General features: G+C 53.8%; 1 protein-coding gene across 3 annotated transcripts in view; it reads left to right on the top strand.

Moving 5' to 3' along the window:
• Positions 1-22,814, top strand: part of PRKCB (protein kinase C beta) — a 136,914-nt gene that overhangs the window by 27,703 nt on the left and 86,397 nt on the right. Inside the window, exon 1 of one of the 3 annotated variants that reach the window (XM_052772285.1) lies at positions 10,156-10,174. The exons of the other annotated variants lie outside the window; for them this stretch is intronic. The gene's annotated coding sequence lies outside the window, so the exon portion shown is untranslated. Of the gene's footprint in view, positions 1-10,155; positions 10,175-22,814 lie in introns of those variants that run through there. 3 annotated transcript variants of the gene reach the window in all.

Here is a 22,814-nt window from a genome sequence, read left to right as displayed (position 1 = left end):
CGCTCGCCTGTCTGCCCACTCCTTGGGTGCTCGGGGCTGCAGAAGGAGAGGTAATTCCATTAGCAATAGGAATATGCTGGGTTCAGCCTTTGCCATGCAAAATAATATTATAATGAAACAGAATTATAATGTAAGTATTATTAATGGCACCGAAGTTGGAATAGGGCTGACGCAGGCAGGCAAGTGTCATGTTGGGCCACGGCCGAGCAGCAGTGCCCCAGTGATGATGGAAGGGGAGGAAGATCCTGGAGCCGCTAAAGGAGGAAGGATGATGTAACACAGAAAAACATGCAATGTAGAAGGAGATTCAGCCATCTAAATATGCTGTATTTGAGAACCACGCTTGCAGCGAATTAGAATCCTGGCAGGGTGTAAACCAGATGAGTTTTTTTGGGGAACCACCTTTTTGTGGGTGTGCGTTTGATGTTCCCGGAGTCTGAAGGGCAGAGAAGTGCTTCCCTGGGGGCGGCTGGCAAATGAGTTTGCTGTCCTAGGCTGAACCTGCTTCCTCTTCTGTAGCTCCAGTCTCCGTAAATCCCAGGATAAATAGCCTGTGTGGTATGCAGTGATTTATGGAGGGACTGTGTTTATTCTAGCTTGAAGAACTGCAGTGTAGGGGTCTCGGGCCTTTTGCGAATTTGCCGGGCTGCCCGGTGTTTGGGGATGGGAGCAGCCAAGAGATGCAGGAGGAAAGTGAGATGAGCCTAAGGTTTCCCGTGTTACACAGCTCCCGTAACAAGGGGAGGGCTGGGAAAATGGAGCTGGGAGGGGAGATGGGAGGTGTGCTCTCACGCCGTGCTCTGGGAAAACTTCAGGGGAGCTTCAGAGAGGCTGTTTACAGCTGGGAGATCCGGAGCAAAGAATTGGGAGCCTCTGTAGCTTGGGATGAGCGAGTCCTGTGTCCGGCATCCCATGTCTGGGTGCTGGGGCACATAATGAGGGTGGCCCCGGCCAGTGGGTCCCTCCCGAGGCTGGTGGGGGTCGGAGAAGTGCTGTGGACCTCCGGAGAGCTTCGCAGCGAGGAGCAGGCTCTTTAACCGAGCCTCTGCAATATGTTGCTACTGTTTATATAAAAATAACAAACCTTTCCAAATATTTATTACTATATCATGTGCTGAGGAGCGGGTGCCGTGCATTCAGAAATGGAAAGCCGCCCCCAAGCAGCTGCCAATCTCAAATGAGGCTGAATCTGAGATGCAGTTGACATGGCAGGGCAGGAGCCCGCAGCGAGGGGCCGGCAGCGGTGCTGCCTCGGGAGCAGCCGGCGCTGAGCCCGGCCACGCTGGGGCTGTCGGTGCTCCTCCAGCCAGCCCGGTGGGGTGGGCTGGTGGGGACCCTCGGGACGGTCGAGCATGGCAGCGTGGTGCGGGTGGGAGGGGGAGACTGGAAGGCAGCGTGAAGGAGGGGCTTTAAAACGAGATGTGGTTGGAAAGGCACCTCTTTGAGGGGTTTTCTCACCCCAAACTCTTCAAATGGACACAGGTTTGTGTTTGCAATAGCGTTTGGGTGCCTTTGCAGCGAGCTTCGAAGGCAGCATGGTGGGGGAGCATCTCTCGCTGCGGGGCCCCGTGCAGCGGCTCCCTCCGCTTAACCACCCCGAAATGGGTCTGCGCCCACCAGCTCCGAGCCTCACCAGTGACGGGGCTTTGTGTATCTGCCTCCTTGTTCGGCACCAACAATTCCAGGCGGCCTTTAAGCTCACGGGAACGTTATTCTTCCTGCAGGGGTATGCAAGAAGCTGCTGTACAAAGCAGTTTTGGGGACATTTATGTGACTTTTCCTAGGCTCTGCGGGTACTGGGAGACATTGCAGGATCTCTGAGATGGCTTGGTGGGGGTGATGCTGCAGTGATGCTGTACTGTACTCTCCTGCAAGGAAAAGGGGAAACTTTGGATGACTCAAGGGGAGATTGCCTGGAGGTGGGGTGGGATTTTTGATCCAGCGGCTGCAGCTCACTTGCCTGCCCTGGTAGAGGTGACCTGGCCCTATAAAGCAAGTCACAGGTAAGGGGTGTGCGTCTCTTCTTCTGCTGAAGATTGGGCTTTTACTCCAAAAATCACACTGGAGGACTGCACGGCAGATCTCGGCGTGCTGCCGTGGAAATGCCGGCTGAGCGCGGTGGAGGAGCCGGCGTGTGTCTGTCAGGCTGGTGAAGGCGGGCACGCAGGCTGGGGGCTGCTGCTTGCTGTATGAGCTGGTACTGCAACTTTCAATGAGTTACTAGAAGCTTCTGTTCATTCTTCCCCCAGCTCAGCAGACAACTTCTTACGGCTCAGCAGAGAGGTTTCTCTCTCTTCATCCTGCGTAGCAAAGGGAAAACAGGAGAAGAGGCCAGTGTGAACTGGAGAGACTTGCTGGGGATATGCAAGCAAAACTCAGCCCAGTATTTCTGAAATTTGCCCTATTTCATTTCTATAAAGTACTACATAAGAGCCGTGAGAAATTTCAGGCGAGCTTAAAGATTTTTATTGTTCCGTTTAGTATCTTATGTATGGCTTTTTCCCCCCTTTATTGCTTTATTAAAATAAACTGAATGTAAAGCTGCCTTTGGGCTAGCTGGTGATGGCCCATATTTATTGTGCTGAGGACGGTGCGGATGCTGTGCCAGCTGCAGCAGCGCAAACTCTGTATAAAATGACACCCCTCAGCGAAGAGGTTGCTCTGTAAAATACCTGGACTTCCAGAAGACAAGCCACGGCAGTCTGCTTAGAGGGGCTGACAGTACATAGGCTTTGTGCGAGGTTTATGGAAGCCAGTGTGCTGGGGGATAGGCTAAATTGCTTACCCAAATTTCATTAAAAATGCAAATGGATTCTTTCAGTGGGACAGAGTCGCATTAAAAAGTAGGCCATATCGTAAACATTAATAAAGTCATATTGGCCAGCAGGGACGTGGATGTGGAAAGTGAGCCAAGAAAGCTCTTTGCAGAGCTCCGTGTAAATAAAACGACTCTTCTGTTTTTCTCTTCTCCTCCTCTGAAAGCTGGCAGCCTAGGTAATGTTTTAATTGAACACAGTGGCATGTAATTGTACAGGACTGTTGCCCAAGAAGAGCAAATTTAGTTCATGGCTCCATGAAGTTTTGTTAGTGAAGCAGAAGCCAAGCGTACTGGCCACTTAAAGCAAAATTCACCTAAACAATAATTGCTTTAACAAAAAATAATAATAATAAAAAAGAAACCCACAAAACCCCCCAAACCGCTAAGTGGGTCTGATTACTTCCTCCCCTCAATGTGTTTTAAGACTCTTCCCTTAATATGATACTGCAGGTAGTGTCTGATTCCCGCTTTCTCTGCTGACCTTGCTCGAGTGCTGGTGCCCCGCTGCGCTGCCGGCTCTTCACGGCCATCGTGTCAAACAGGTTCCTGAGTGCATCCTACCTGGTGCTGAATCCTGGACCTTCCCTTGGGAAAACCTGGGGCAGGGACAGACGGATCCTCGGGACAGAGCTGCCCCGCTCCCTCCCATAGCAAGGTGACTCCTCCAGCCTGCGCTGCACTGTGTGCACCGCCTGTCTTGCAGCATCAATAAAAATCTTGTTCTAAACAGCTTTGGCTGGAGAGAGAGGAGTGAGCAGACACAGTAAATCTACGTGTTGGAAATGTTATTTTAATATCTTATCTGTATAGCATCAAAAGGAGTGCCAAGTACACTAGAGATCTTGCCAGCTGCAGCCCTTTGAATGTCTTAAAGGCAGTAATGTTGCTGTGTAATAACATATAGTGCTCCAAACTGTCATGAGATAATGGCCTGTTTTCAAGACAAGAAAAACAACAAAAAATGGTGTAATCTGCATCCTTTCCTGCGGCAGCCTAGCTGTGGCATGTGGGGGCTGGAGTGTGGTAGCGCTTGTCTTGCGAGGGTCAGCACTGAGGGGTTTTGCTGTTCGCAGCGCTGCTGGCAAGCCTCTCCCGAGAAGCGAACATTCATCTCCTGGCTGCAGCCAAGGCAAGCCTAGGAAAGCCCTCGCCACCGCGGCGAGCATCCTCCCGGGTGGCAGAAGGCTTTCTGCCCCCAGCACCGCATGCTGCTGGAGCTGCTGTGCTCTCGCCTGCCGTTCACTAAAGCTGTTTTTTTTTCTGCAGAGGAAGTGGCTGGATTTCTTATCAGCATGTCCCCATTGGCAGCACAAGGAGCAGGAAGCCTGCAAGACCTCCCAAAATTCCCCTGTGGAGCTGGGGACTGAGCAGGCTTGTAATAAGGTGGAAAGTGGGTTATGGATGCTCCAGCCATCGCTACTGGGGTGCTCCATCCCTCGGTCTCTGCTCCCCGCAGCCCTCGGTGCCGGTCCCCGCACAGGGAGCGCGTTTTGGAGAGGTCTGACAGCAGGGAGGGTGAGGTAGTTGCTGGAGCAAAATTGGGGTTTTGCAGCTCTCTGCCCAGCTCTCTCTGTGCCTTATTTATGCCAGAACTGCCAAATCACCATGTTCTTTGTGGTGAGACCTGTCTGGGAGGCTGCCCGGTACCAGTGGGTCCCCCTGAGAGCTCCCACTCCACCGTACTCAGCCTCCCTGTTGCAGGGACGCCCGTGGGCGTCTGTCCGTCTGTCTCGTGGACTTTGGCTCTGCCTAGGCTGGTTTTGACCCCCAGCATTGCTGTTTGCTCTCGTGTGTAAAGGCCTGCCTTTGATAAATGGCTTTTTTCCTTGATTGGAAGTCTTCCAAATCATTAGGATTTTTCTTGCAGGTTTTTTTGCCTGTCCTTCTCACTAGCTTTCCTTTTGCCTCCTGGTGGGAGGAAAAGGTTTAATGTCGGCAGTGCTCCAAGGCTTTCCGAGGAAATTGGCTGTCCCAGGACAAACCCTGCGGGAAGTTTCTTCACAATACGAAATAAGGCTCAGAGTGGTGCGGGGAGAAGGGAGAGGGAAGAGCGATGGAGAGAGGCTGTGACTTCAGCAAGGCGTTGGGATGGTCTCGTCTCCCGTTTTTATGGGCAAATTAGGGAAATGTGCTTCAGGTGAGCGTGTGAAACATTGTCCAGTACGGTGCTTGTGGTGGGATTTCCCCTGATGAATGGGGAGTGGGGTTGGAGACTGGAATTCTGTGTGTCTGGGAAGGGCTCTCGAAGGAGGAGGTTGGTAATAGCTGGGGTCCATTCCCTTGCTCCTCTTCCCTGACAGCTTGGCACGTGTGCTGAAGGATCAGCCCTGTGCGATGGGGTTAACGGAGTGCCTGGTGCAGGTAACGTGTTTCCCAAACAGCTAATTGCCCCTGCAAATGCTCTGACTGCGACTCCCTGTGCCGGGGATGCTGTCCTGCCCATGTCATGTCCCATGGCAGGCTGTGGCTCCAGCGGGTTTGGCACGGGCAGAACCATTTCATGTGAGCCTCGTCCATGGTGTGTCATACCCCAGGTTGTCCTTTCTCGTTAACATCCGATTTGTGTGTCTGTAGCATAAAGTCAGAGATGCTCGCTACTTCACTTGAAGCTCAGCAGTGCTCCGTTGTGTCTCCTGGGGTGCTGGCTGGTGGCTGCATCCTTCTCGTGCTCTCCCCTCCTGGCTCACAGGGGCGATGTTTGTGGTATGAGGCTGGGAGCTGAGCCCCTGGGCTGGCAGAGGGCTTCCCCGAGCCCGCCGGACCCCGGCGATGCGCAGAGGATGCTGCGCGGAGCTCAGAGCCGTGCACCGCCTGCAGCCGAGCTGCTGGGCAGGTTTGAGGACAGGTCTCGGTTTGAACAGGATTTGGAAAATAAGAAACGACTTGTACCTAACGAGCTTCCCCTGAACGATTCCCCAGCAGATTCCGGACAGCAGGCATGCCTCTGTTCTCCAGAGGATCGTAGGGCGTCTGCGTGGCCAAGCCGGCGCAGCACCAGCACAGCCAAGCTCTGTCCCTTGCTTGGCCACAGACCTGTCGTGTGGTGTGGGACAGGTCCTGTCCCCAGACTGACAGACGCTGACAGCACAGACGGACAGAACAAGCAACCTCCTGGTGTGTGTAGCGTGGCCCCAACTGCTGCTGGAGACCCCGGCCATTGCTCTGCTGCTGCGTTTGCTAATTATAACAACTGGCCCCAGGGCTCCGCTGCCCACCCCGGGGAGATGCCCCATGGAGGGGGCCGGTGGCAGCCCCGAGGGATGGTGGTGGGTGGGAGGGGGCTGGGGTGCAGGTCTGAGCCCCCTCTGCCTGGAGAACGTGAGAGGAGTGAAAATTGGGTCCCGTCTCGAGCACCCGGGCAGCCACACGCGGGGTGGACCTGCAGGACATGGCTGTGCCCGCAGGAACCCGGGCAGGGGTTCCCCGCTCCGCCACCTTGTCCAGGATTCACTGCGAGGAGGTTTGCTTTCTGTGCCTCCCGTGCTGCAGCGCAAGAGAGGGATTGAAAATGGCCTCAGAGAATTAAGCTCATCAAATTAGCGGTGTCCACTGGGGCGAGCGGGTAAGGCGTGACAGCAAGCAAAAGTGAAATGAGGCTGCAGAGCTCGGGTTTTGCTCTTTCCTCGCTGTGTCCTCTCAGCGCACTGCATGGCTTTCGCTTGCTTGAGAAGGTGGAGTAGCTACAGGCTGGCTTGCTTGTTAGCCTTAATAAGGTGATTGCTAATTGATAAGCAACCAGAGCTGCCAGCTGCTGCACGGCGCTTCCGTGCTCTCTCCTTTGCTAGAGAAAAAACTGGCTGCTGACTTACGGCGGGGGCGCGCATCCTCCAGATTTGGGTTGGCAGTCTGCAACCTTGCTTCGGTCTGGTGCACCTGCGGAGAGACGCCTCGGTGGGGGCACCCCCGCCTGTCACCCCGGGGGCTGCCCAGCCTTCCTCCCCTCTTCACCGTGGTGCATGGGCTGCTGCTTTCTTACTGGGGACCTAAAGTCTCCTGGAGCTGTCTGTACTTGATGACGGGCATTTGTTTGCCTGTTTGAAGATGCTGCGGTGGCGGGGGAATAGCTGCTGGTGGCCGGTTGGGGAGGTCCTTCAGTGGGAGCTGCTGATGGAGAGCATCCCTGCTATCGCAGGATGCCTTGCCCCTGCCTGCAGCTTCCTGGGGCATTTGATGCTCCTGCCCGCGGTAGCAGTGATCTTTTTAAAGCAGAGAGACAGCGAGGACCAAATAACGCTTGATTTCCCCACCCCCCCATTTAAAAATAGACTTAATGAACATGGAACACAACTTCTTGATGAGTCTGTCTCTTCCGGAGGGCGGCTGCCGGCTGCCAAGCCCCGCTCAGCCCCTCGGACCCTCCTCCCCGGCTGGGTGCTGGTGTTTTGGGGGGGGAAGGTGCACAGCCTGGGTGGAAATGTGAGTCAGCAGCCGCCCGTGCGGATGGAGCTGCTGCCTCGCTAACGCTGCTGCAGGCAGAGGTTAATGCGTGCTGCGGTGCTCGGACTTCAGCCCCGCCGGGGTCCCTCCTCTGAACCCCCTCTTTGCCGTCAGCTGCAGAGGTTTGGGACGTACGCTGCTCTTACGAGAGAGCCTGGGAGAATCAAAAACTGAAGGAAACCCCTACTCTGCTTCAGAGCCGTTGAAGATAAGCCTGCTTTCTGCCAGCACGTTGCAGGAGGAAGTGGTTGAAATAACAAGATAAAGTCCAGTCGGCTGCTGTCCTCTGGCTGGGGCACGGGGGGGGGGAGAGCAGCACGATCCCACATCCCCCGGGGGCTCTGGGACCCTGCCTGGCCACGGCCAGCCACCCTGGGGGAGCAGATGGGGCTGGCAGGAGCGGTTTTTGGCTTCCCACCACACAGGAGCAGGGATGGAGCTTCATCTCCTGCCATCTGGCAGGTCCTGTGGCTGTCTCGTGGGCTTGCAAGCTCCAAAACATTGCTGGCTAATGTCCGCCTGGGTGAGTTGGTGGGGAGACCGGCGTGTTGGTGAAGTAGAAGTGGAAGTGCTGAAGGACACACCGTGCTGTGGTCTGAGCCTCTGGCTGGAGGCACAGGTGCCCAGCGGCACGCTGGTGGCTTGCGCAGCTGGGGCAGAATGGGGCACGCAACAGCCTGCAGAAGAGAAAAAGGCCAGAGATAAACTGAGAAGTGGCTTGAGATTGTCTTGAACGCTCCCGTTTGCTTTTTGATAGGTCGCACGCATGGGAGGTATGTTAATGGCAGGAGCCGTTTGTGCCTGTGTTTTAAGTGCCGTCAGGGCAAATTCGTGCCCTGGGTGCCTGCCCTCTGCGGTGGGCTGGTGTTGGCGAGCTCTCGGTTATTTGGGGAAACACTTTGCTGGTGGTGAGGCAGCAGACCAGAGAAACGGTCAGCATTTTGCTGTAGGAAACCCCGGACTGTGGCACAATTACACGACACAATTGCAACATTTAAAAAATCCTATGTAGGAAGCTTCACCTTACAAGGACCCTGGCTAACTGCTGCTTTCAGTTGTACTTAAATTGATGTGTTACCATTTCTGGGTGTTCAAGAAACCCTTCAAACATTACTTTGTATATAGAGAACAAAAACTCCCAAGATGCAGCCTGCTCAAAATAAGCCAGAGGCAGCAGCAGGGAAGTCATTACTCTTCGTATCAGCCAAAAAAAAAAAAAATAATGTTGCTGTTGTATTCATGATTTTGGTTTTTTTTTTTTTTCTGCACTTCCTGAAAAGCAAAGGGACCGTGCAGCGACTCCGGCACTTCAGCACAAGCCACAGGGGTCACCCGGTGCCTTATCACAGAGTTACCAAAATTGCCGGGTCAGGCAGTCAGCGTGGGAGCTGGCCCGCACGGCAGTACCGGTACGTTATGCCCACGCGATGTTAAGCCCTGTGCGGCTGTCAAACAGATCCCACCCAGAGCAAGGCTGAACGGGGGGGTGGTCCTGGCTGGTGGAGCGAGCCCCGCCGCGAACCGTGGAAGTGCGTCGGATCTGGATGCTAGGTGGTGTATGTGATTACTAAGCTCCTTAAATGAGGTGAGAAATAAACACCTGCACCCTTCTATTGTTCTGAATAGATGCACTTTACAAATCTCCCTAAATTTGGATTAGTCTGATTTATTGAGAGCCTGTTTTTTAGAAATAGTGGGGACAGAGAGGAATAAGATTACAGACCATGCTGTCTTTTTAGCAGTATATAAATGCCTCCCAAACTTTGCTGTGCAGTAGCTCTGTGTTTGTGGTCTACTTTTGATGTTGTCTTGGTCGAAGACCTTAAATTCTTCGCATTTGTAGGGCCAGTTTTGAACTCCAGCCCTTGACCCGCCTGGTTACAAGTTTCTGGAGGTAACGCAAGTGCTCACGAGTGCTCCTGGAGGGTGACTAGGAAAGAAGAAATGACACTTCAAGCCAAGGGTGCTTGAGAAATTTCTCACTGTGTATGGGCTTAGCTCTGTACCCTAAATAGACTATCTAAAGGAAATGAGTGCTTTATCTTGCAATGTGTGCTCAGCACAAATTCCTCTTGCTGTAGTCTTCAGGAACAAAAAGCAGCTCAGTCTCTCTCTGGATCTCCAGGGCCATGGAAAATTAATTCTGGTACCAGAATTATGAAGCCTCTTGGCCAGAGGCTTACGAGCAGAGTGAAATTCTCGCTCTGCTTTGACTTCCCTCTGCAGGTTTCAATGTGCTGCAGGTTCAGGAGGAAGGCACGGTCTCCCTGGAGCACGCCTGCACCCCGAGACACCGTGGTGCCTTGGGGCAGTTGGTGTGGTGGGGACAGCAGTGGGAGAGGGAGGTTACGGGTCAGCTACGGAAACTTCAGTGTAGGCATGTGGCTGACCCGTGATCCCATCGTCCTGAGATGCTCTGAATGTATGCAGACTCCATGATTTGTACAGGAAACTGGTTTCATGCTTGCCATTTGTAGAAAAGGCTCCCTAAGCCACTTGCCTCAGCCAGGTGCCCCTGTTCCCAGGCTGGAGCCACCCGTATGGCTTCTGGTGCACCACCGAGGCTTCTGTGACACCAGCTCTTTTAGGCAGATAAAACCGTAACATTCCTGAAACGGATCTGTGCAGATCCCGTTGCCCTCGTGGGACTTTGAGTAGCAGCTGCCCCTGCAGATCCTGCTGAGGTTCACAAACGGAACTTAGAGAAACCAGCCCGCGCCTCCTCCAGCAGCTGTGGGAGTCTCCTGATCCTCTCCGCACAGTCTGACACCCTCTTACTGCCAACAGGCTAATCCTGGGTCTGTAGCGTTTGAAAGACATCTTCTGAGAAACTGTCATTAATTTTAAATCCCATCTGCGAAAGCATCACTGGAGGTTACCCTGGTTATGTCAGACAAGCCTGACAAAGCTGCTGCTGGGGTGAGCGTCCTGAAAACGCTGGTGGGGCAGAGAGACAAAAAACAGCGTTGTGGTCAAATCTGGGGACTTTAAAATAACCGCCCGATTGGGCTGGGGCAGACAGACCGGTGGTGGAAACGGAGGGCAGTCGGTAGCGGGTACAGAGGTTGGAGTGGCTTTTCGCTTGATGCTGCAAAGGTTGCAGCGGTGCTTACCGCGGGCAGAGGGAGCGGTGCCGGGGGCCGGTGCCCGCCGCGCAGCCGGCTGTGCCAGCCAGAGCCGGGTGGGCACCAGGCTTCGGGCAGAGCTGGAGCTGGGGCAAGATGCAGCCAGGCGGGGAAGGCGGTGGGACGTGGCTGCGTGGCAGTGATGATGCATGCACCGTGAACTGCGCAAATGCTGAAAGATCCTTCGCCAGCCTGGTGTCCCTGAAGCCTCCTTGCTTATTGGGAGGCGAAGGTAGTGTTATCTGAGCACTGCTACTTAATAATTACCCTGGTCTCTGCTTTTGGAAATAAGACAATGTTCAGAATATTAAAATTTAAGGGGGGGGGGGAATCCGAGGAAGAAAATAGGAGTGAAGTTCCCTTCTCTGTCTTGGAGATAAGTGATAAAATTCAGCTTTAACTGAGTTACATTATTAGCACTTTAAAGCAAGCTAGCAGCCATCTTCTAGGGCTCTGAGATGCAAGTATAATAATTGGGATGGTGGTGGGTTATCTGCACCTGGGCCTGCCCTCTTCTTAATGTTTGGCTTGTTCTCTGGGCAGGACTGATCCTGCAGGGTTACCTTTCCATATTTCTACCTCCTCTCAAGAGGCTGACCCGGAGTTTCAATTACAATATTAAATTACCAGGTCACCAGTGTTAAAGTAGGCTGCCAAGTTTTTAATGATCTTCTCTTTCTTGTCATGTGCGGGTTGTTGGTTGTTTTTTGGGGGTTTTTTTTGTTTTTTTTTTTTTTCCAAGCCTCCTTTCCATCTATGCACTTTTAATTGAGACCATCTGTAATTTAACACATCACAACAGCGAGCCCGAGGAGCGAGCGAGCGGTGAGTTGTGTAACTGGTGCAGGCGAGGCAGGATTTTAAGAGGACTCGGCGTTCATCCTCCAGGGACTGCCACAGCTTTCCACTGTCTTCCAGCGCCTTCGTAAGAACTAACTGCCAAGACTGTTTAATCTGGTCCCTTGGGGCCTTGATTAATCACAGAGTACTTATTTTTCATCTCTCGCTGGTGGAGATGCTGAAGGTGTCGTTGGGGGGCTGGGACCGATCCTGAAGCTGTTGCGTGGGTGCGTGTGAGCAGAGCTGGCCGCAGGCACCGGGGTGTCCCCAGGGACCCAGACCCCGTCCCCTTGCAAAGGGACCGGGCTCAGAGGGGGCTGCAGCAGTTCCCTCGATGCCGCCTGTCCCCGTTTGTCTAAAGTAGAACCTGAGTTTGTCCGTCTGTCCCGCATCCCGGGAAGCCTCTCAGCTGCCTAGCCTTGGCCAGCACCCAGGTGCTCTTCCTCCAGCGCCTGCGATCCCCAGGGGAGCCCCTGAAACATCAGCATCCCTGCTTGCCTCGACTGTTGCAGGATGGCTCCGTGGTCCAGGAGCCAGGGCTGTCCCACTCCAGCCCAGCGCCGTCCTTCTCGCTGCCTGAGGCCGTGACGAACTTCTCTGCATGCAGCATCATGAGGCTCGTAATTTGGGCTTTTAAGAAACAGGTTAGAGGGGATGTTAACATGGAAAGAAACAAATTCCAACTTGAAAAATTACCTGTTAGTGTTGCTGCAACGTGTCACTTGGCTATAATTAAAGATGAGGGAACGGCACGTTTCCCTCCCGTTCATTCAGGGCATCTGTCAGGGCCGGTGTGTGGGCAGTTTCACGGCTGGTGCGGTTCCCCCTGGTTCTGTGCGTGGGTCTCTGCAACGGCACCTGGCACAGGGAAAAGGAGCAGAGAAGAAAGGTGTCTGCGATTCCCATGCACTTTGTGCAGGGAAACGTATCGGTGGCTTCGTTCTTGTTGCTTTGAACTTCTCTGCTGGCCCCGGCTGGGTTTGGAGAGCGGGCGAGCAGCGTCTGCGTGCCGCGTGGTCCGCCTGGCCGCCCCCGTTCAAGTGTTGGGGCGTGCAGCTCCGCTCGCTGCGAACAGCCTCTCTGCAAAGGTTCCTGCGGGCGAGCCGATCTGCCAGGGGCTTTTGTGGGTCTCTTAATAGCACGGTTTGTGGTGGGACTCGGCCGTGTACCTGCGCGACCGTCCCTGCCCGCATGGTTGGGGGACGGGCACGTGGTGGGGGAGAAGGGAGCCGTTCCCGCGGGGTGTCTTTGGATGCTGGTGATGAGGCTGCTGGGGTGCTCTGCTCGCTGCTCCCACGCAGCTTTTTTGGCCCAAGCAATTTGGAGAGGAAACAGGAGCTGGACTTTTGCCGTGTCCTGGGTGGAGGGACCCACCCTCTGCCACGTCTGGTGAACCCCACGCCAGTGAGAGCTGCAGAAGCCGGGCCAGCTGTGTTACCCGTGCTGCTTCCCGGAGCATCCCGCTCCGTCCCTTGCAGCCTGGCTGCAGCTCTAGGTGTTTCTCTGGCCCATGCGGTGGGAGAATGAAGATCTTTCCCTGTTCCGAGCTTTAATGCTGTCATCGTCCCCTTCCCCACCCACACCTATTATGTTGCCGTGGATGATTGATGTTCCTCATCCCGCCTGGCTTCAATACATTCATTGTCATGCAGAGGATGTTGTCAGTTCATTACTGGTATTTCATATAAAAGCTGCAGACTTTTTGAATGTTTTGTTCATATGTACTCAAATCCTCCTAAAAGTGCATGGCTGGGCTCAAAATATTTAACCCCTTTTAAAAAAAAAAAAAAAAAAAAAAAAAAAGGAATATTAAAGAAGTCTCTTTTAGAAGTGAACAGCAGAGTAGCCTTCCTCCCCCTGCTCTTCAGCACAGCTGCTGTGGGCTGCTTCTGCGTGTTGGACACTGCAGGCACTGGATTCACTTGGGTTTTGTTGACAAGGTCTTACCCCGCGTAGCCACAAATGCCAGTTGTATCCCCAGCTCTAGCACCCGAACGCTGCTGCGGCTTGGCGTCGGACGGTGATGTTCACCGGTCGCTGGGCTGGGATCGTGTGCTCCTGCACTCCCTGGGCAGCTCTGCTGCAGGCGGGGAGGCATCTGACCCTACATCTCCTGTAGGGTCTCTCTGCCCTCCAGATGCAAAGGGAGCAGCAAGGCTTCCTTTTACAGTTCTGCAAGGCTGTATTTTCTTTGTGGTTTTGTATTCTTTGTATTTTCTTAAGTCCCTGAATTATGTGGGGAAATGAGTGCCCAGAAGCATTGCTCGCGCTGAATGGGGCAACGGGCTTCTGCTTTACAGGTGTGGGGGGGGATCTGAACCGCAAGCGCCTTTCGGGGGGTGGAATTGGAGCGTGAGGAAACGTCGGCTGCTCCAGGGGCATACGTGCAATTCCCCGGGGGAGCGATGGGTGCTGCTGGGACCTTACTGGGGGTCAGAGCTGCGGAGGAGGGGACCGTGGAGAGCTGAGCATGCTTCGAACTCTTGCTTTGCCCACCACGTCCTCTCCCTCCCGAGGACGGAGGGTGGGTGCCATCGCTGAGAGTCGGGGCAAAACTCGTGTCGGGACGTGCTGAGTTCGTCTGGCCCTTGAGCATAAGAAACGCCGTGAGAAAGTGGAGGAGCTCAAAGAGCGAACAAGTCATAACCGGCTTACAAGGAAAGGCCACAGATAACTGATAGCCACGCAGCGAGGGCAGGGTACGTGGGAGGGATGGGAGTAGTTACGCTGCTGCCTGGATGTGTCGAGAGCTCTCTGGGGCATCCCGCCCGTGTTGCGGCAGCGTGGGCGGTGGTGTGGCGAGGGGCACGGGCACCAGAGCCTCGTCCGCTGGCGGTGGGGAAGGGCTTGGGTGGCTGCATCCGAGCCAGCCTGGTCTTGGAAGTTGGGCAGGCGCTGCCGTGCTGAGCCATGGGTGGGAGATGCCGTAGGAATGCGGATGAGCGCCAGGGCGTGGAGACGGCACAAGCTGAAAGGCTCAGTCATCCGTGAACTGCAGGAGAAGAGAGGGGAGGAGGAGATGGCGGCGCCTGCGGGAGTCTTCCAAAATACCCCGCCTGAGGTAGTGCGAGGAGCAGCCCAGATCCTGCCCACGAAACCCCTTGGCACCTGAATGCATTTTCCTCCCCACCCCAGGGCATCAGTAACACAGGAACGTTCCTGGGGAGTCCCCAAACTTGTAATTCGTGGAGGAATCAGGGATGGGGTGAAGTTGGTCTAGCACAGCCCAGGCTCTCGCCCAGCTTCGGAGGTTGCGGCGAGTCCTGCTGCCCGTGCCGGAGCCCGGTGCGAGCTGGGCTCTGCCGACCGATGCCGCGGCCGACAAGTGCCTCCTCCCCGAGCCCCCTTGGGCTCTGGCCGTGCAGTCGGGGCTGGGGGGGCTCGGTGGGGGCTCACCGAGCTGCTGCCGGCACTGCTGGTTCCTGCCGGCACAGCTGGCGGAGCCGCGGCTGGCACTTTGCGCGTCGCGCTGGCCGGGAGCGTGCACAGGGCTGAATTATTCAGTCTGAAAGTGAATCTCTGTTACAGCTTGGTATGGGAGAAATGCTGATGAAGTATTTAAAGTCTGAGCCGTTTTTCTCTGAGCCGGGACGAGGCTCTCTAATGTAAAATTAATGTCTTTGTGTCTCTGGAAGTAGCCGCCAGCCCTGGTGCGGGCGCGCAGAGCGGCGGGCGCTGCCGGCCCGTCGGCATCGTGGGCTTTGGGAGACGGACCCTGGAGAGGGGCTCTTCCTGCAGGATCCTGGATCTCTTCAGACACAGCCTTGTTCAAAAGCTAACCTTGCCCCTCTTCCCCTTCCAAACAGCAAGCAAGTGGAAGAGCGAGGGGTCGGTTTTCCTGGAGAACTGGGAACTCTCCCTGCAGGGTGAATGGGAGATGTGAGCAAAAAGCCCAGAGCTGGTACCCGGTGTATGGGCAGATGAGGAGCCTAAATAAATGAGGATGGTTCAGTCTGCCCTTTCCCTAACAAGGATTTGCACAAAAGAGAGGGTTCCTGCTCTTCAGGCACGTAATCCCTGTTGCTGAGCTCCTTGCCTGGAAGGCTCAGTCCTTCCCGCAGCCCTGGGGAAGGGCCTGGGGGGCCGGGAGGAGCAGGAGCATCCTCCTCTACCTGCGAAAAGGGGAAACGGCATCGGCCGAGGGGCTGCTCGGTCGAGGACGGCTCGTGGAGCCCATGGCAGGCTCTGATCCTGCACATGTTTGTGTCCCTGCTCCATCCCTTCCCAGAAGCCAGCCTGGGATGAGTAATGATGGGCAAAAGTCCTGCAGGTGCTGTGGGGTCTTATGTGGTCCCTGCTTTGGGAACTGTGGACAGGATCTGCTGGAGGGCAGAATGGACAGTGCCAGTTGTTTTTAAGATGGCTGGAAGATTGTATAGCTTAAAAAAAATATATATCCTGATGCTTTTACTTCAGAAATACCAGAAAATGCAGTTCTATCTTCCTGGCACTGAATGACAGCTTTCTCAGCACTAATTTGCAAGGCTGGGCGTCTTCAAATCTGTAATGAAGGTTTCTTTGTACCATTAGCGCAGAATTAACTGGTCTGAATAAGAATCGCTTTCTTGGACTGAAAATCTTTGTAGCTGTTCAGGCAATCAGAGTCTTCTAGAGAAATAAGGCTGGCGAGAACTCGCAGAAGAGAAGCCTGCTGTCTCGCTCGCTCTTTTTCTCCCCACCCCCCCCTTCCTTAAGAAAAACAGCTCTCCTTTTCTGCAAGAAACCCAAACCGTACAGAAATGTCTTCTTGCACGCCTTACCTCCTGCACCCCTCTACCTTTTGCTTACATCAGCGGTGTCTCCCCCTCTCCCTCTGCCCCTGGTCCCCAGGGCCCCCTCTCCCCTCCGTTAACCTTCCTGCTCATCCCGACTCCAGGGCTGCGCACCCAACGGTGCGAATCGGCAAAACCCCGGTGGCTTCCAAGGGATAAAAGTTGCTCGTCGTTCCTTGGGGTTGCTGCGCCATGGTGGAGGCAGGCACGGAGCGAATGAGTAAGGGCAGGGGGTTTGTGTCTCTTGCTTCGTCCTCCGGTCCGACGAGCAACTAACAACCAGTGCATCAGCCTGGACTCGCCGTAAACCCCCGTCATCCCAATCCCCGGAGCTCTTCCCCGATGGGTTTCTGTAGAGGAGAGCTGCAGTCCAAAAACCCCAGAGCACGGTTGTTTTTACTGTGTCTCTCTGGAGCTGACAACCAGAGAACCGCTGAAGTCTGATGAGGAGCTGAAGGTATTTGTTGTGTTGTAAGAACTCCAGAAAGCTTTTAACCAAAGCTGGGGATTAAATCCAAATAGCACAAATTTTAGCTCAGCTTCTCTCTGTGTACTGTAAGTGATTAAAAGCTGTAAAGCGCTGTCAGAAATTCAGGACTTCCCCTCCTGGAAACCTTCTTTCCCCTTATTTCATGATTACCATGCTTCACTGGCTTTGTTTGATGTAGTGAGCCTTATTTTTAACGTGGGAATGGAAAATTGTGGGCAACTGCTGGCTGTGGTGCATGTCAGTACATCATCCGGGCAAGGCCAGGCCAATGCATCTGACCCCATGGGTTTGCCCAGTGTAGGTGGATCAACACAAAGCTCCTTTAAAAATCTTTTTTTTTTTTTCCTTTTTGTTACTTTTCCAGTTTTGATAATCCAAATTTCAAGCTGTTTCCTGAAGCTCTTGTTATTTAGGAAGTGGAAACGTTATCCAAATGAGAATTTCCATAGGTTGTAAGGGAGCAGCTATGCACCGAGATACGCTCGAAATAATCTTTGAGCTTCATGATATTAGAACCATCTGCTAAATCACGGCTCCGTCAGCTCTCTGGGGAAGTTTTAACTCCTCCCTGGGTTTGATTTTTAGATGAATCTTGCTTGAACCTTCTTCTGTCTCTGTTAACTCTCCATCTGTCTGCCTTATTTGACATACCGTATGAGAGACTGTTCTTGGTGCCTCCAGAGCTCTCCCTTACCCAGTGGAGGTGGACAAAGGGCTTCCCTTCAGTGGGAATGTGTATTCTGGGAAGAGATGTACTTGGGGGAGGCATTAGAGGTGACTTCCCTGAATTATTCATTTCATGAAGGACTCGGGGAAAAATTGATTAGCCCCTTCTTCAGAACATCAGGACAAGGAGTTCATGCAATGAAATTAAAGGAACAAATGGAGATCAAGTAAAAGGCAACGCTGCTTTATGCAGCATGGAGTTGCTAGGCAGGGTTCACTCCTGCAGGAAGTCATTTGTCACAGCGTCTGGGTTTTTGAGGAGGGCTGGATACCTTCCTGCCAGCTAACGACATTTCATGTGGGAGATGAGGCTAATCAGATCTCATGTGGCAGGCTCCAAGCCGATAGCGTGCAGGGGTCAGGAAATGATTTATCATCTCGAGCCAGCCTTGCTCTGCTTGCCAGAGACGTTGCAGGTTTGTGCTCTCCTGGCATTTTTAAGCCCTCAGCTGTGGGCTGGTGCCAGACCCCCGTGCAGATGGCCAAGAGCTTGTGTCAGGGTTGCTGGGGCTCGGAGGCAGCTTTGGGGCTCTCCTGGCTTTTCCGGGATGTGTGGAGATGCGGTGCTGCGGGTGGCACGAGGCCACTGCCTTCCCTCCGGCACCTGGGACCCTTCGCAGTCACCCAGCTCCTTGCACGGAGTGGACCATGCAGGGTGGCCAGGGTACGGGGCAAGGCAGCTTTCCCTCCAGAGTGTGCTTCTAGCATCCCCAAAATCTGATCCAGAGCAAGGTCGAAGTATGCTGGAGAAACGGGGCCCCAAAAGACGCGCTCTGAGCAGGACTGGCCGCTGCTGCGTTGGACAGCCGTGTGTCCTGGCAGTAGCGGCACAGGCAGAGGCACAGCTCCAGCCCTTGGGGCTGCTGCTGCTGCGCTGCTGTCTGGGACGGGCTCCGCAGTCTCGGACGCTTAGAGTTTGCAGATAAAACGCTAACCCCGAGACTTCTCTTGGGCTTTCATATTCCTGGGAATACCTGTGCTCAAGTTGGGCTGGCTCCCCGGGTATCCTGATGCCAGTGTAAGGAGCTTAAAGCTTTGATAAAGGGCTCTTTCTGGGCAGAAGCCACTGGACTGGGAAGGATTTTGTATTCTAAGAGCAAATCTTTCAGCATTGTTGTATCTTTGGGCAGACTGCCCAACTGTCTGCTTTTGGGAAAGCATCTGAATGGAAACGGAGCATGCGAGATGAGCCGTGGTGCATATGGTGGGGGAAACTCTTTTGCATTTGTTTACATTTTGTAAACAGAAGAAAAGAAAATATTCCGAAGGAGAAGGAAGGTGCATGTGCAGGTGACGCACAGCAAACAGGCGCTCTGTTCGCTCTGAACAGACCTGGTGAGACAAAGGTGACGATACCTGCGTTGCTCATCATCACCGGGGGAAGTCAGCATGGCCAGGGCTGCTCCTGCTTCCCTGGGCTGCTGCGTGGGAGAAGAGCGGAGCCCCGGGTTACCGGCCGTGGGAGCCCCTTGCACGGGTGGGCTTTTAGCATCATGGGCTGGGGCTGCTCCCTGCACAGGGCAGGCAGGAACAGGGGGGACCACGCTCCTTCGCAGACCCCGAGAGCACGGGGTGGACGGGTGCATCCCCCTGCCGAGGGCTGCCAGCTGCCCAGCCTGTCCTGGCAAGCCTTGAGTGGCATAAATGCTGGCCCTTGTCGTGCTGCAACGTCTTTCCCTGTCCCTTCCAACAAAGAGTTTTTAGCTGCTTTTACTGGGAGCGTCCGGGATGAGGGGATTCTCCGTTCCCGCAGGGCTGGCTACACCATAGTGCCAGGCTGTGGTGGCTGCAAGGAAATTCCTGATTAGTGACTCTGCCCGGTGCCTTAATAACTCGGATGCTTGTGACGGGTGCCTGTGTGTTGAGTCCCCGTGCCGATAACTCGCCGTGCCAGAGCCCTGCGCAGCTCTCCGAGCACACAGCGTTGGGAGCTCGCTGCTCCCATCAGCTGTCCCCACGTCGAGGTGATGTACCTTCAAACCTGCCCGGCTGCTCCATGACGCTGGAAGCACCTGCTCTTCTCTAATTGCACTCTGATTAATGTCGAGGTCCTGTCCTCTCTTATTTTTTACTTTCACTGAGGATTTTGTTATTCGCTCTGTCCCGTTGACCTCGCAGGACAACTGCTGGGGTCCCGGCGCGGGGGCGAGACTTTCACCCTGCGGCAGGGGACACGCAGCAACCGGCAGAGCTGGAGGGAAGTCACCTCCGAGAGCAGCGTTCAGCTTGCAGCTCGTCTTGGTCACCGGCTGTGGGTCTGTGATGGCAAAAGTCCTCAGCGATTAGGGGACTTGGACCCTGCTTCTCGCTGCAGTATTTCCGCGCAGTGCAGTCGAGTGCTGGATTTGTCCCTCCTGCCGTTGCCGAGGACTTACCAGGGGCTTCTGCCTGCTGCAATAATTTGCAGCATTGTTCCAAAACATGCAAACGTATGACTGCTCCCGACCGCATGCCGCTGAATAAAGCTTTAATTTGCTGGCCTGTCTCCCTGCGTTCAGCAGCCTGGTTTGGCTGGCTGTCAGCAGCCCGGAGCTGATGGATGATCTGCCTACTGCTGAGCTGCGCTAGCAGCCCTCGCTTCCCCAGGAGGTCCATCCCCATGCTGGAGGTGCAGCCGGACACGTGCTCTGCAATGTTCATACACTTGGAATGCATTTTGATGAGGTTTTTCTGGTTGGCAGGTTCTGTGATCAGCTTGGGAAACTGCTTTATGGTTTTTCTCGAGGATTTTTGAGCAGTGGTTTAGGCAAAGAAGCCTTTAAGTCTGTGTGTGTGTGTATTTTTTTTTTTTTTTTTTTTAAGCAGCACCATTAGCATTTTCTCTCTTTTCATCCTTCAAAATAAGGCTAGTTCCTAGGGTTTGAAAACACCCTGGTGCCCTGTTGCTATTGTGGTTTCTTAGCTCTGAAAACCAACCTTCTAGGAGATTTTTTTCTTCCCAAAACCGCATCGGGATCACAGGGAATGGAGGTGCATGATCTTGCTCTGATGCTTTGGTGCAAGTCTCCCCGGATCTGTGCTGGGGCTGCTGTTAAAAATGTGTGTTCCAGCAAGTCTCGTAAGCCTGTGGAGAGTCACTGAGCTCGAGGGCTCTGCTGCTTGTCTTTTGTAGGGTTTTGTATCCTTTGCTTCCCCCGAGACAGAGATGTCTCCCCAGATGCCTGCAATGGAGATAGCCCTAAAGAAGAATTCAGGGCCAGTAAACATTCTTGTGTTATGCAATAACAAAAGGTAAAGGTTGATGTTTCATTTCTGTTGTATATAAATGACTCAGGACGTTTGTAGCTCACCAGTAGGATTTGATAGCTTTATTATCCACATAATAAGATTTACAAATTAACTGTCTAATTAGCAACCTGGGAAAGCTGCTGCTTGTACTGTAGTTTCTAAACTGACAAAGATACAGGCTTAAAATGCTGAAGTGCGACGAAGCCAGGAGCGGCACGGCAGCGCCCGTCCCGGCAGACCCGCCGTGGCTGCCTCGTTGCCTGCCCTGTACCGCGGTTGTGCAGAGCCAGCACCGGGCTCCTGCTCGGCAGGGTGGAAAGCGAGCAGTCTCTTCCCAGCGTAACGCACCGGATTAGTCACGGGAGGAAAGATCCATCAAAGCTTCTCGCATCTGTTGGGTAGGATGCGTGTTTAGGAGTTAAGGCAGGATTACTGGCGTAAGCTCCTGTACCCGATTAATTCTATTGGCCCTTTTTTTGCGTGGATTGAGCATTCACCTAAGCACGCATGAAATGTTTGAATGGATCTTTCCAAGGCTTGCAGAGCTTCCTTCGAAGCGTTGGATGCAAAGCCCACACTGCTGCAGTCGGTAGAGAGCCTCGTTTGTTTTGGATGCATAAGGAAGTGTTACGCTTCACCATCTTCCAACGGATTGTCCTTACAATCTCTGTTAACATTGATTGCTGGAGAACCTGCTATTCTTGCTAAATATTCAGTTGCCACAAAGATGACTTACAGTGACTCGGCTATCATTTGCTTAATTGAACTGTAATACGAATGTTTTGAACACACAGCAATTATTTTGCCAGTTGAAGAGAAAATACTGCATTTCTAGCATATTCTTTAGGTCCCTGCTCAAAGTGCAGAGGTGTTACCTGTGTGTATATATTTAATGCCATCTTTAATAATTAAACTCTTCAGTGAAACCTTACAAGAATATGGGGGAGAGGCTGCAATAAAAATCTGGGATGGTTTTGAGCTTCTCAGACATTGGCTTTCTAGTCTCTCTTGCTACTAGAAGTGGGCATTTCACCTCTTCTGCTTATGCAAGTGAAAATGTAAAATGTTCTGCTTTCATAGTGTCTTTGGAGAGGCAAGAGGAAGCAGCGTGCCCGGGGTTGGTGTGTGCACACACGTGCGCTGTGCTTGTTCCAGTCATCCTCTCGCACATCTGTGAGGATCAGTCCTGTGTTCTCCTTTCCCTTGCTTCTTCAAATTCCCTCTTTGTTTTTCCTTTGCAGCTAACTTCTGCCTGACAAATTAAATGTGTAATGAGCAGAGTATGGAAAGCCACTGCAGATTCTTCTCATGCACAGCAGAACTTAAGACTTAGATTTTTTTTTTTTTTTTTTTTTTTTTTTTGAAACCAAACACATTTGAAACCCACAGCTCTGCTGATGTGCTGTGTCTCCTGGCTGTGCAATGCAGACTCTGGGGAGCGATGCATCCCTGTTAATGAGCTGGCAGAGCAGGGCCCTGGTCCTGTCTGCCTGGAGCAGAGGGGATCCAGGAGCGTTGCTTTTGAAACCAAAGCACTGCAGCTTTCTGAGAGAGCAAAAATAGAAAGGTCAGATTTCTGACTTTCCGTAAAGTAAAGCCGAACTGACAGCCTGCCCTTGCCCTGTTCAGGGGAGGTGCACGCGGAAAGTAAAGCAGCGAGCACATGCAGCAATAGCCATGGTGGTGAGGCTGCTGTTACGAGGGACAGAAACGAACTTTTTTTGCAGTCCCCATCATACCTCGAGTGCTCCATGTGCTGGTAGCAGCGTTTGGGGAGGCTGCTTTCCTCTGCCTGCTCCTGAATTGCAGGAAATTTGCGCTGAGGCGGGGTGTGCTCAGCCGGACGGGTGCTGCTGGCAGGGCTGCCCGCTGTTCCGAAGGGCTTTCCACGGAGCTGCCGTGGGGATCAGCTCGGCAAACAGACAGCGCACCGCGTTACGCGGGAGTGTTGAGAGACGGAAGGAGCGGTTAGGAGATGGGAAGAGCGGGGCAAGGAGATCTGTTGTAATGCCAGGCAGGTTGCGGTGGTGGAATAGGAAGGCGGTCGGCTCTTGCGTGGCCGTCACGCCTTTCGGGAGAGGTTGGAGATGGCTTCGCTCTCCGGAGCCCTGCGGAGCAGAGCCTGGCCCACGTGCGGTGGCATCCCTGGATGCACCCAGCCGGAGGAATGCTCCAGCACGGGCAGACCTGCGGGATGCTCGGCACCGGGCGAGGGGTGGGAGGGCAGCGGCTGCCAGCACCTGCAAAGCAGAACCAGGCGGTCTCCTGCGACCTGGAGTCACTTGTGGGTGAGCCATCCCTGGTGGGAAGACCAGCACAGACAACTCCTGCTTTTTTTTCCTTCTCTGGCTTTGGTCACCCCAAAGGCGGGAAGGTTA

Source organism: Harpia harpyja, chromosome 21, assembly GCF_026419915.1.
Source record: "Harpia harpyja isolate bHarHar1 chromosome 21, bHarHar1 primary haplotype, whole genome shotgun sequence".
Lineage (NCBI taxonomy): Eukaryota > Metazoa > Chordata > Aves > Accipitriformes > Accipitridae > Harpia > Harpia harpyja.
Note: the sequence above shows the minus strand (reverse complement) of the source record. Positions and strands in the feature narration are given on the sequence as shown.